The sequence below is a fragment of the Manis javanica genome, chromosome 6 (genome assembly GCF_040802235.1).
Source record: "Manis javanica isolate MJ-LG chromosome 6, MJ_LKY, whole genome shotgun sequence".
In the NCBI taxonomy this organism is placed as follows: Eukaryota; Metazoa; Chordata; class Mammalia; order Pholidota; family Manidae; genus Manis; species Manis javanica.
Genome location: NC_133161.1, coordinates 118,623,565 through 118,636,195, shown reverse-complemented (window position 1 = coordinate 118,636,195; position 12,631 = coordinate 118,623,565). Strand labels below are relative to the sequence as shown.

Here is a 12,631-nt window from a genome sequence, read left to right as displayed (position 1 = left end):
AGGGGATTACAAATATGTCCCAACAATATGCTGTCTGCAAAAAAAAAAAAAAAAAACTCACTTGAAATATAATGATACAGGCAAGCTGCTAATAAAAGGATGGGAAAAGATGCGTCATGCAAACATTAGTCAAAGAAAAGCAAGAGTAGCTACATTAACATAAGATAAAGTAGACTTTGGGCCCAAGAAAGCAGATGTGCCCCACTTGGGCCACCCCGGTGGTGCTGAGAATCTGAGGCGGGCCAGCTAGTGCGCACCTGCCATGTCGCAGCTGTTGCACATGGAGATTTTGGGCACACGGTCCTCGGCTGCCTCGACAAATAGCGTCTGCTGGGCCTGTGCTGCGATGTGTCCATTGTGGTCAAAGGCCAGGCCTTCGCGGCCCACCGGGCTGTTCTGGTCTCTACTTCCGGAACCCGTTCTGCGATAACAACAAGAGTGCCTTCAAGCTGTCCGGCACACTGCTGCCTGCCGGCTTTCAGCAGATCCTGTCCTTCTACTACTCGGGCAGGCTGACGACCAGAGAGCAGCCTGTGGCCATGTTTGCGGCTGGCTTGCTGCACATCGTGGTGCTTACCGACCCCATGCTCAAGATCAGCTCACTCCACTGAGACTCACAGGCTGCCTGATGGAGGACGCCCCTTCTGCGCCCCAGGGTCCCTGCACCCAGCTGCAGCCGGCTGCTGCCCTACCTGTCAGTGTCCACCCTCATGCCAATCCCACTGCTGACCGAGTGAAGCACGAGGCCATGGAGCTGCTGCCAGCTGTCGGCCTGGGTCTGGCCCCCAAGTGCCCACTGGAGCCGAGGACCTGGGATGGCACGACGGTGGTAGCAGGCTCCCAGGGTGGCTGTGGGCTGTCCCCTCTCAAGCTGCCCCAGGTCTCCTACAACTGGGAGCACCCAGCAGGTGCCCTGCTCCCTGGGGGAGCAGACCAGCCTGTGCGCCCACAGCCTGCCCACCACCGGCAGCCCCACCTCTGACCATAATGAGGAGGATGAGGGCGACAAGGCCTATGACACTGTGGTGGGGGCAGCAGCACTGCCAGATACATATCAAGGCCACCGGCAGCTACTCCGAGCAAGAGAAGCCAGCGCCTGTGCTGCTGGGGAGTTGCTCCTGCGTCCTCACCGCTGTGAACTCCTGGCCCTGCCCAGCAGCCTCCTCAGCCTAACTGGGTACGGCTGCCACCCCAATCTCTACTCGTGGGGCACCTGGCAAGAAGCTGAAGATAAACAAAACACACAAAACACCTCTACCTAAATGTATAAAAATTTACTTAAAGTGGATCATGAACTTAAGTGTGAAATTCAAACTATAAAACTTTTAGAAGAAAATATAGGAAAACAAGGAACCTAGGACAAGTCAAATAGTTGTTAAACTTGACACTAAAAGTATGATCCATAAAAGAAAAATTAATGAATTGGACTTTGAAATAAATTTATGAAAAGTGAAAACTTCTGCTCTGTGAAAGACCCTGTTAAAAGTATGAAAAGACAAGGTACAGAGAAAATGTAAACCACATATTTGACAAAGGACTCACATCTCGAGTATATAGAGGACCCTCTAAATAGCAAAAAAATCAACAATCCAACTTAAAAATGGACAAAAATAACAGACATTTCATCAGAGAAGTACATATGGCGCATATACACATGAAAAGATGTTCAATATTATTAGCCATTGGAGAAATGCAAATTAAAATCACAATGAAGTATCAATACCCACCTATCAGAATAGCTAAAATGAAAAAAAAGACTACTGGCAATATTAACTTCTGGTGAGGATGCAGAGATTCCAGATCATTTATACATTGATGTGTGAATGTAAAATGGCAGAGCCACTCTAGATAACTGGTGTTTCTTAAAAAACTAAACATACAACTACTCTATGATGCAGCAAGTTCACTTCTGGGTATTTATCCCAGAGAATAAAGGTTATGTTTGTACATAAAACTTATGTATGAATGTTTATAGCAGCTTTACTAGTAAATAATCCCAAAGTAGAAACAACTCAGATGTCCTTGAGTGGGCAAATGGTTAAACAACTGGTGCTATGTCCATATAATGGAATACCACTCAACAATGAAAAGGAATGAACACACAACAAGCTGGATGAATCTCCAGAGCATTATCTTGAATGGATAAAAGCCAGTGTCAAAAAGTTACATACTGTATAATTCCATTTAGATAACATTCTTGAAATGACCAAAATATATACGGAGAACAGCTTAGTGATTGTCTGGGTTAAGGAGATGGGGTGGGAGGCAAGTGTGTGTGTGGCTGTAAAAGGGCCAAATGAGGGATCTCTGTGGTGTTGTAAATGTTCTGTACCTTGACCATATCAGTGTCAGCATCCTGCCTGTGACATTGTACAATAGTTGTGCAAGATGTTACCACTGAGGGAAAGCAGGTAAAGGGTACATGGGCTCTCTCTGTATTTCTTCTTACAATTGCATGTGGATCTACAATGATCTCAAAATAAAAAGTTTAATTTAAAAAAGTATTTATCCTCATCTTAACATATGGATATGTTGGCACATCTTTTTGTGGCACAGTGATTTAATCTTAAGTACCCTGCTAACCCCTTCTACCCTCCTACCATGCTCCCTCCAGCAAAAGTAGAGGTTTACTTTGAGATGTTGCTTCTCCACTGGTTCATCCCCAACTACCCACTATCTTCAATTTAAAGGGCATGCCAGCCATTGTGAGATGAAATTTTGCACTGCAGTGTTATGATTACAACTGGCTTTAACTTTACCAAAACAGAAAACATTAAAGCAATTACTAATTTTATTAGAATTCTCATTTTTCCTGATTTTTCATTTTTAATACATCATACTGTGAGAAAATTGTCAGATATTCTGAAAGAATGATAAATAACAATATGATGTTTAAATAAAAAACACTGTTTGGAGCTAGAATATATCTATGTTTTAAAAGAAAATGAGTACAGTGGGTATTTTCTTAGTTGTATTTTTGGGAAGACCATGGATTGTCCAGATGATCATGCTGGAACAGTGTTCTTAATTTATGTGAGAACAGAAACCCATTCTGGGTCATTTAAAGTCAAAGGTGGATCCTTACTGAAAACATTCTAAAATGTTTTTTCCAGGCCAATTATCATTGCCACCATTGTAATCATTAGATACTTATGGAAAAGTTCATCATCTATATGGCTTTCACAGCAATGCAGATATCTTTAAAAGGCCAAGCAACCTTATTAACACCAGAAATTGTTAAACAAATTTCATTTATTCATAAAGTACTTGTTTAGCCTATTAAAGGGATGAAACCAGAAATAGAAGATCATGGTAAAAGGGCCAACTAGTCACCCTTACTACAATGTAAATATTTTTTAAAGAACTTATCAGAAATGTTCTTAGTAAAAAGATCTTTTCATATGCTGTATATAAAAAAAAGTTTTAAGTTGTAATTATTAACATAGTCAGTAAATTAAAATGAATGAAAAGTAAATTAATTTCTAGAGGTAATAAAAGCAACATCTTACTATTAGTAACAGGAATATATGATAAATATATTTTATATAGCCATAGTGAAAAACAATATGGTCCAAGATACAAACAACACCAATGTAGCTATGATTTTGCTCTGGTTTATGAAAGTTGACCTTGAACTTTTAGAATTGGAAAAAATGAAAAACCCATAAAGAAATAGAGAGAAAGTAATAGGAATAAAAGTCTTTTTCTTGAGCTTCTTTAGTTTATAAAATGTACTTTATCATTTCTCTCCTGGGTATTAAGGCTTATTGTGTACATTTGAACACTATCTTGTAGGTGCCAAATTACAACGACTACAGCATATAAAGGTAACCCTTCACAAAACACACACTTTTCCCAGTCCTCAGAACTGAAGGAAAATTGATATGTTTTCACATCAAATACTGAAAATAAAATCTCGTTCCCTCATTCTTTCTCTCTCACATACAAACACACACACACGCACGCACATATGCATGCATGCTTACCCCACTGGGGATAATCCAGTCTTTTTATAGTTACCATTGCTTCCTATAGGCTACAGTTTCCTACATGCTGATGATCCAGAGCAGAACTATAATTATCATTTTACACTTTTCATTTACAGAGCATTTCATATATTTTAAAGACTTCATAAATGTATTTATTGCTTGTAGCGCATGTTTTATATAGGGCTGAAAATGCTGATCTGGTTCACATATGTAAGCAAAAGAATAGTGAAGTGAATTGTGCCTTTCACCAAATGTAGGGTCCTCTGAAGGATCACGTAAGTGAAAGGAAAAACTATAATCTTAAGACATTTTTTCTATGGAGATGACTCTAATGTTCTACCCTAAACTCCCATCTGAAACTCCAGCCTTAGGACTGTGGGCAGGGTAGATCCATCTGCATGGGCTATTTGCACTTGACCCATTACCTAAGCCTCAGTTATCATCTCTTCCCTCTGGTTTCCATATTGCATTTATTTGTGGCACCTTTCTCCCCAGAACCCGGTGGGAACCTCAGACCCTTCATGGACTCTCCTGTGTGTTCTTTTCCACATTTCATCCAGTTGGTTGCCTAACCCAGCAGGTATGTTGATACCTTGACTTGTTTTGCCCATAGTCATCCCCACTGTCACTTCCTATCATCCAGGCCTGTGCTGCTTCTCATATAGATTGTGGTCAGCAATCTCCTTGGCCTCTGTCTCCTGTTTCAGGGTGTCCACGTGCTGTTAATCACTCTCCTAATCAATACCTTCGGCGTCTCTCCATCAGGGGTACTGAGCTAAACACAAACCCCATATCCTCATGTTCAATACCTTGGCTTATCTTTGCCTCCAACTGAACTTACAAGTGCCCTAGCCTTCTGTAAGCTTGGCTTTTTGAAAATACACTCAAGTGTGTGAGTGCTAGCTGCTTCCTTTGCTGATTTACATACCGAACCCCAGTGCCCGGGTCCTGTCGGAATCCACTCCAGCCTCAGAGGCTGTTTTAAAGGCCTCACCCTCCGTGAACCTCCTCCTGCCCTCCCTCCCCCACCCCCGCCAGCTCCGTCAGTGCGTCTCTAATTGTTCTTTTCCTCATTTATGGAAGTGTCCTTCCCTTCTTTCCAGGTTGTAAGCTTCCTGAGGACAGAACCTTTAATTTATCATCATATTTTCTCAAATATGCAGGTCTAAGAATTCAATATAGCAGAGAGTGGTGTAAATTTATTTAATTGAAGTAAAATACAATGGAGGTAGAATTGAAGATTTTTATTTTTTACTTTATCTCATGGAGTCCCCTTTCTCTTACCCAGCTTTCAAAAACTTCTTCAGAAAGTTCTAACTTGTACAAAAACATATCTTCTAGTTTCCATGGAAGGTTATTCTTTGTTACTATATGGTGTAATATTTGTATAAAGTTATTTAAGGTTGGAATGTCAGTTATGTCAACAAAGGGCAGGAAAACAAATGCAAGTGCTAGTTTGTGTCATCAACAAACATTTGTTAACAGCATTAATTCAGACTATCCAATATAAACCAATAATTGGTTTGGGACTAGGACTACAATAGAAATCAAATTCAAGCAATTATCAAGCTTTGACTGTTAATGTGCTACAATTTTAGTTTTTACCTAAGGTAACAATTTCTACCCTAATGCTAAGGAACAATTTGACAACTGTTTACCTATCATTCACTAATTCAGTCTTCCTCTTATTTAACAAATACTGAGAAACTGGGCCTAGGGGATCAAAAATTATTCCATATTTGGTCTTGAGCTTCCTATAGCTTGATGTTAAAAGATAGACTGGACGCTTACTGTCATAGCAGATAAATTCTCCATGTAAGTATATGTGCTCAAAGGACTTTAGTTTATGAGGAAAGGAGAACATAGGTTTTCCTAGGAAAGACAGAAATCCTTTCAGAAACGCTGAAATATTTGAGTGGAAAATTGAAGAATTTCTAGTTTGCCATCCAGACAAGGGCAGTAACAGCACTCCAGGAAGAAGGTGGTGTTTGTAAAAGGCACAGGGTGGTGAGGTGCCCTGTCAAACTTGGAGAAGGGGTTCAGCGTAGCTGGGCTGGAGGAAGAGGAGCAGAGCAGCGGGTCAGCAGGCCGATGGAGCTGCTCGGGGGAGGCCTGGCACAACCTGCTGAGATTCTACGTAGCCTCTGAGATCGGAGAAGATCCCAAGCAAAGGGAGGCTTCAGATTTTACTGCGGAAAGGACACTTGATGAGATCTTGGGGACAGGGCAGAGGGCGTGACTGGACAAGCCTGCATCCATTGGCTGATCAATGAAAGCTCATCCCACTAATGGTGGGTCAGACAGCAGACAGCTCTTCACTCAAGATTTAAGAAGGATTTCCATTCAGGCCAAAGCTTTAAGGCAGAAGAGAGTAAGTTATATCAAAGTGACATTCAATCACTTCTTAGAGGCTGAAAAGATTCAAGGGCTGATCCCAGATGGGCTGCACAGGACTCAGCCCAGCTGCGTAAGTGCCTGTCTGTGTCCCAGGTGAGGGCAGAGGAGGAGGTGCCACAACTGCCCAGGCTGGCGATGTTCCCCAGACCTCAGTCTGGAAATCCCGTTGGTCTAACCTAAATTTATTTTCCTGTAGATTAAGCTCATTTCCTCTTTTCCGTCCTTGGGGAAGGTAAAGAACAGGTGGTCATAAACCAGCAGATAATGATCCTTTATCGACTGGAGATGCATTTACATCATCTCTTAGCCATCACTTTCCCGAGCTGGACAATAGAAACTCCCTATCAGTTTTATTCTTAGATTTGCAGTCCTAAATTTGTACCTTTGTTTTTTTATAGTGATGGTCCAGCTCTTTTTCATCTCGCTTAGATGTTTATCTGTAAATAGGACAAAAGTTTACAACAAACGTAATTATTTCCAAGTGCATTGGAAGCGTTTCTTCCAGGATTCCTGATCTGGTAATAGTCAAGTGTCCTGTCACATTTTTAAAAATGCAAAATATAACAGCAGTGGTATGTCTCTAACCTCTTGAGACCACTAACATTTACTTTTGGTAAATTTGTAGTTAGCTAATCTTCCCATTTTATGTTCGTAAACTCTAAACTGTTTTCTTTTTCCAACTGTAGTAGTAATTTGTTTCACTTCTTGAACCTCCCTACCTCCTGCCATTGAACTTTTTATCTTCGTCTCTGATATCCTTCTCTTTTGGCATTGCATACCATTATTATTTATTTTACTTCAAGTTACATTCAGAAATAGTTCAGAGTTTCTGCACCTCTGCACCTCCTTGCCTTTTGGAAAGTATCATGGACCGGACTTTCCTTTGCACCAGGCTTCTCCAAAGCTGGTGGAGATCTTTGGTGTGGCTCTTCCCCAGGCTCTCCCTACACACTCACTTCCAAGCTCCCTAAAAGGAACACCGAAGGTGGAGCAATGACATTTATTGATCACTTACTTTGGGCCAGACCCCGGGACGGCCTGAGGGATCTCTGTGAATCGTCCAATTTCTGCTCTCCAGGAGCTCACAGCCTTGGGTGGGCAGAGCTCATCTAGCACATTCTTCATGGGAACGGGGCGCAGCAGAGTGTCTCAGCTGCTAAGATACAGTGTTATTCCTGAGGTTATCTCAGGAGCCAGAAAATGTCAGATGCCCTACTATTTTATCCCCCCAGATGTTTATGTCCATGCCTTCTTACTACTCTGTTAGGAATCATAACATATAACTAAGTTAAACTTTCTAAATGTTCTCTTTTCATAAATTTGGTGTCAACTAAAATGTAGTAAATGGGAGGACAGGGGTGAATTGTTGAAATATGCTAAGAATAAATCCTAGAGCCCCTACGTGACTATTAACCAAGTATTAAAAGAGAAGAAAGAAAACCCACCCTCTTCTTTTGTCCCATCAGACATTTGGGAAGAACCTTGAAAGAGTTCTCAGGAGAGAGAGTTTTCCTTGATCTTGCATTCCCACGACAACCACTTCCAAGTGGACAACGAGGTCCACAGCTTCCTTTTCCTGAGAGCTTCCTATGACCATGGCAGGCCCAGACTTTGCACCTGTAGCCGAGGTTCATGCCTATTGGAAACCCAGTGACGTGAGGGACTGAGGAGTTTCTTAGTCAAAAGCTCACCTTAAGGGAAGACGGAGTCAGATACAGAGTTTTGATCTGGTAACCGTACAGCAGGGCTGAAGGGGTGCAGTGATTTAAAGTGCAAAGGAGTGTCTTTGTTCTGGAGCTGTTTCTAGTCTGATCTAATAGAGGCAGGTCTGGATTCTAGGAAAAGAGAGAACAGTAAATAAAACTCTGAATCAGTAAATCAGTAAATAAAATCTCTAAGAATTTAAGTGTCAGCAGCCCTGAGAATCCCCTTAACAAAGTAAAGCACAGAGGGCTAAGAAGAGGCTGTGAGGCCGTTAGGTAATCTTATTTGGACTGGAAGTTAGGGAGCCCCGGAGAAACTGGGTAATAGGCGATCAAGTCATTGATCCATGCCGCATACTCTGAGGTGGGAGGAATCCTGTTTTACAGAGGACGTTTGGTAGGAGATTATGGGCATGTTGCACCACTCCAGGAAACACGCACTCCATGAGAATCGTGTCCACCCAGAGGACAGCTAGGAACTCCAGACGTGCAGTGCAGGTCTGGCAGATCCCAGGTTTGTCCTGCAACAGAGGCAAGGGCTGTCCCGACCTAAGGCACCGCGTTCTTCTGGAGCTAAGCGGCCTGGAGAGCAGACCAGGACTCCACAGTCAGTAGGTCTGCAGGGTATTTGTCACGTCGGTGCCACTACAGAAGTTCTCTGTTTCCTCGGGTCTTGGCGAGGAGACCTTTATCCTCTCCTAGAAATGACCTCGGTGCCGGGCTTTTGTCGGGATGTCTCAGCCTTGGGCTTTGTTTGCCAGGGTACTTCCTCTTCTGGGTCCTTGTGTGGGTTCCCAGTCCTATTTTCTCCCTCTGCTTATTTGTTTGGGAGCAACTGCCTGCGTCATTTCCTTTATCTCTGGCAAAGCTTTTGTTTTTCACAGCCCAGGCACTGTCAGGGCCTGTGACGTGGGGGCTGTGCAGGCCCGTGGGCAGAGGCCCGGGACACCAGGAGCCGGCGGGCTGGGCCCGGAGAGCGTCCGCTCCACTGGGCAAAGCGGCGGACGCCCAGGTCCCGAGCAACAGCAGGCCCGCGTCTCCGCTGCGCCCGCCAGGATTCCGCCATCCCAGCGAGAGGAAGCAGGCGCCCCTGCACTCCCGCTGCGTCTGGGTATGTGGTGTCCTTGCCCGAGGGCACATTCCTGCTGGGTCACTTTTCACCACATTTTTGGTGCTTTTTTTTTTTTTCTTTTTAATAAAGGTCACATTTTATTGCGACAAGAATGACAGGTTTTTGAAGCTCTTGGGTCATCCATTCTCATGCTTTTTGGGTTCAGCTTAACATCTTCTAAACAAGAATTTTTAAATAATTATTTTTTCATTATAAAAACTGTCATGTTCATTATAGCAATTCTTAAAAAAAACAGAAAAGTATAAAGAAAAAAATAAACCTCTAATCCCACCACTCAAACATGATAACCACTATTTATTTTTATATACTTTCAATTTATTTTTAAGGCACAGGCACATATATTTGTAAAAAAATTGAATAACTTTCCCACGGCTTTGGATCAGTAGTTTGTTTTAACAGTTAACATTTTAGGTACTTTGAAAAAAACATTTTATACAGAACTTTATATAAAAGTTTCACCCTGTATTTTTAATTGACATATTCTTCTCATACAGTAAAATGCACCAATTTCCAGCATTCCAGCTTACATGCCTGCATAACCATCACAAGCAAGAAGAAAATCATTCCATCACCTCAGAAAGTTACCTTGCACCCCTGTCTCTTCCCATCTGGGCAACCACTGATCTGCTCTATGTCACTACAGATTTGTCATTTCTAGAGTTTTATGTCAATTGAATCCTACTGCATGTACTCTTTTGCATCTAGTTTCTTTCACTTGGTATAATTCTCACACATGTTCATACTTATATTCACATATATTGTAAAACTTGTTTTTTTTCCATTTATAAGTAAAGCATGAACATTTTCCATGTCATTGATGATTCTCTTAAAAATTAATATTTAATGATTACACAGTATTTTTGTTTTAGGGATATACCATAATTTATCTTATATACTTATCTAAATAAGATCTTACTGTTAATAGTTTTTGTTCTTTCAACAGATTGTTTTTATAATCAAGAATGATTATTCTTGAATACATATGTTTGTGTACATGACCTGATTTCTGTAAGAGGACTTACTAAGATTAAAGGGCAGGCAAATTCTTAAGGCTTTTACTATGTTTTGTGCCAATCTGATCTCACAAACAACATCTAAAAATATGTAAGGAATCTGGTTCAGTGGTCCTTAGCCAATGGGTGAACACACCTATGGCGCTCTTGAAATTATTCTGCATTTTATTCAAATTTGGCATTAATGAGGCTTAAGTAGCTGTTGATTCTTGTTTTAAGTTCTGCAAATGACCTTATTTCACACTCCACACTAAGGACCACCCCATTTTTGCAGGTGTAGGAACTGAAGCATGGAGAGGCTAATTAGAGCCTCTCAACCCCCTATACACGTTTCACTTCACGGGGGTAATTTCCCTCTCCATTGATTGCCTGGACGGCCAGGACGATAAACCACCACCAGCACTCTCTACCCCTCAGGTCCCTTCTTGGCGGACCTGCATATAAAAAACAGCTCTTTTAGATGAAGAAGTTGATGAAAGTGCCATGACCACCTCAGAGGACTCTCCAAGTGAAATGGACCCCCAAACAGGTGTAATTCTTGGGTAGTGCTGCCAAAATCTGAAGTCAACCTTCCCTTTCTAGACCATCCCATCCTGGAAGTAATAAACAGATTTACAATAACAGTAAACACCACACACATGCACACACATGTGCACACACACAGAGAAGCTCCTTGACTTTGTCCCTACTCACTCTGAAGGAACCCCAGTCCTTCCCCAATCTCCAGTTCCATTCATTCACATTCCTCTCAGAGACAGCGAATCAAAGACTATCTCACTTGACTCAGGAATGTGTCCTTTTACTACCATACCTACCACACTGGACGTGTTATTTTTTTTCCTCTCCTGTGGTCTGTCTCCCACCAGTGGTAGCTACAGTTTCTGCCATTTTCCACCATGGCCAAGGAGAAAAGAAACCACTGAAGCAAGGTGCTTCCTACAGCTTCTCCCCTCCAGGCACGGACTGCCCAGCTCGCTGCCCGGGTGATCATGTTCATTTCTTCACTTCTCTGGGCTCCAAAAATCACCCAGGAGTAAGGCAAAAATGCCTTTGGCCCAACTGTCATTACAAAGGCCACAGAATAGTGGCCTTGTTGGAGCTCTCAGTGTGCAACAGAGATTTTAGGGAGTCGGTTCTTTGAGATCTCATACACAGGGTGCTGTCAGGCTGGGGTTTCTCTCTGCCCCTACCTGGGTGGTCTCGACACATTACTCAGCGAGCCATCATTTCCCACAGCCACAATGTTTCATTTGCAAGGAGTCAAGATTTCAGATACAAATTATCATAAAGCCAAAGTGAAGTATTCCTAGAGAGGACCTTTAAGTCTTAACGAATAAGAACTTAGAAAATGAAACTTTTAGTTGAATCATGCAGGTCTCATAAAGCACTTTCAGCACATCTGATGCAGATAGAGTGATTTTTCCCACACCAACTAGACCCCAGAAATTAGTTTGTTAAAAGGAAACATCTTCATAAATCATAAAAGGAAGAAGCTTGAGCCAACATCTCAAGGAACAAATCCCTCTGGGAGGAGCACTCGCCGGGTCCTCCTGTGACTCTGCTGACCCCCGCATCTCATCCTCTTTTGCAAATTAATATAGGAGAGGCCTTGATAATCAATCACTTGTCCTTCCCCATTGCCAGGCAAATTAATTATATTTTAATGGAAACTCCTGTTATCTAATGAACTCAAGACCCTATCTGTAGAATGAAACATATTTCACTAATTTAATTTTTAAAAAATGAGCACATTGGAAAAGAGATGGGGGTATTCTTGGCTATGGATGTCCACGGAGTCACACATGGCCATGTGACTAAGTTTAGCTGATGTAACTTCCTCAAGTCACAAATTCTCATGTCCAAATATGTACCTTTTTCTGTTTTCCTAAAATCAGACTCATTTCTACCCTGAGACCTATTTCTGTAGGCTTCTTTAAGGTGACTCAAGTCACCCAGTGATTTCTCTCTGATCATTTAAAATTCAAAGTTAGTCAAATTCAGGAACTCCACTTTGGGCTGGAAGCACACTCAAACTAGCCTTGGTGAGAAGGGGAAATAGCCAGTTTTTATCAAATATTTTATTCCAAAATCTTTCTCTCTCTCTCTCTTAGATCAAAGCTTTTAAGCTTAAAATCAAGAATATCAATTTTGGGGTTTTGGTTGATCCTTCCCTCCACCATTGGACAATGTCCTCCTCATGTCTCCTAGCTGAAGTGGGGGGACTGTCATAGGATAAAGGCAAATGCAGGAGAAACTTCACAGTTCTTCTGCCAAGCATTGCCTCAGTCTGATCAAGGCATTTGAAAGTGACATAAGGGTGAGTAAGCAGGACTGTAAGAGGTGGCTGTGGCCTTTCCTGTAGCTTTCCCCCCAGATCTTTCCACCTCTGATTCCTTG

The 12,631-nt window shown here is 42.1% G+C and overlaps 1 pseudogene; it reads left to right on the top strand.

Moving 5' to 3' along the window:
• The first annotated feature begins 262 nt into the window (after positions 1-262).
• Positions 263-1,320, top strand: LOC118973840 (nucleus accumbens-associated protein 2 pseudogene; annotated as a pseudogene).
• The last annotated feature ends 11,311 nt before the right edge of the window (positions 1,321-12,631 follow it).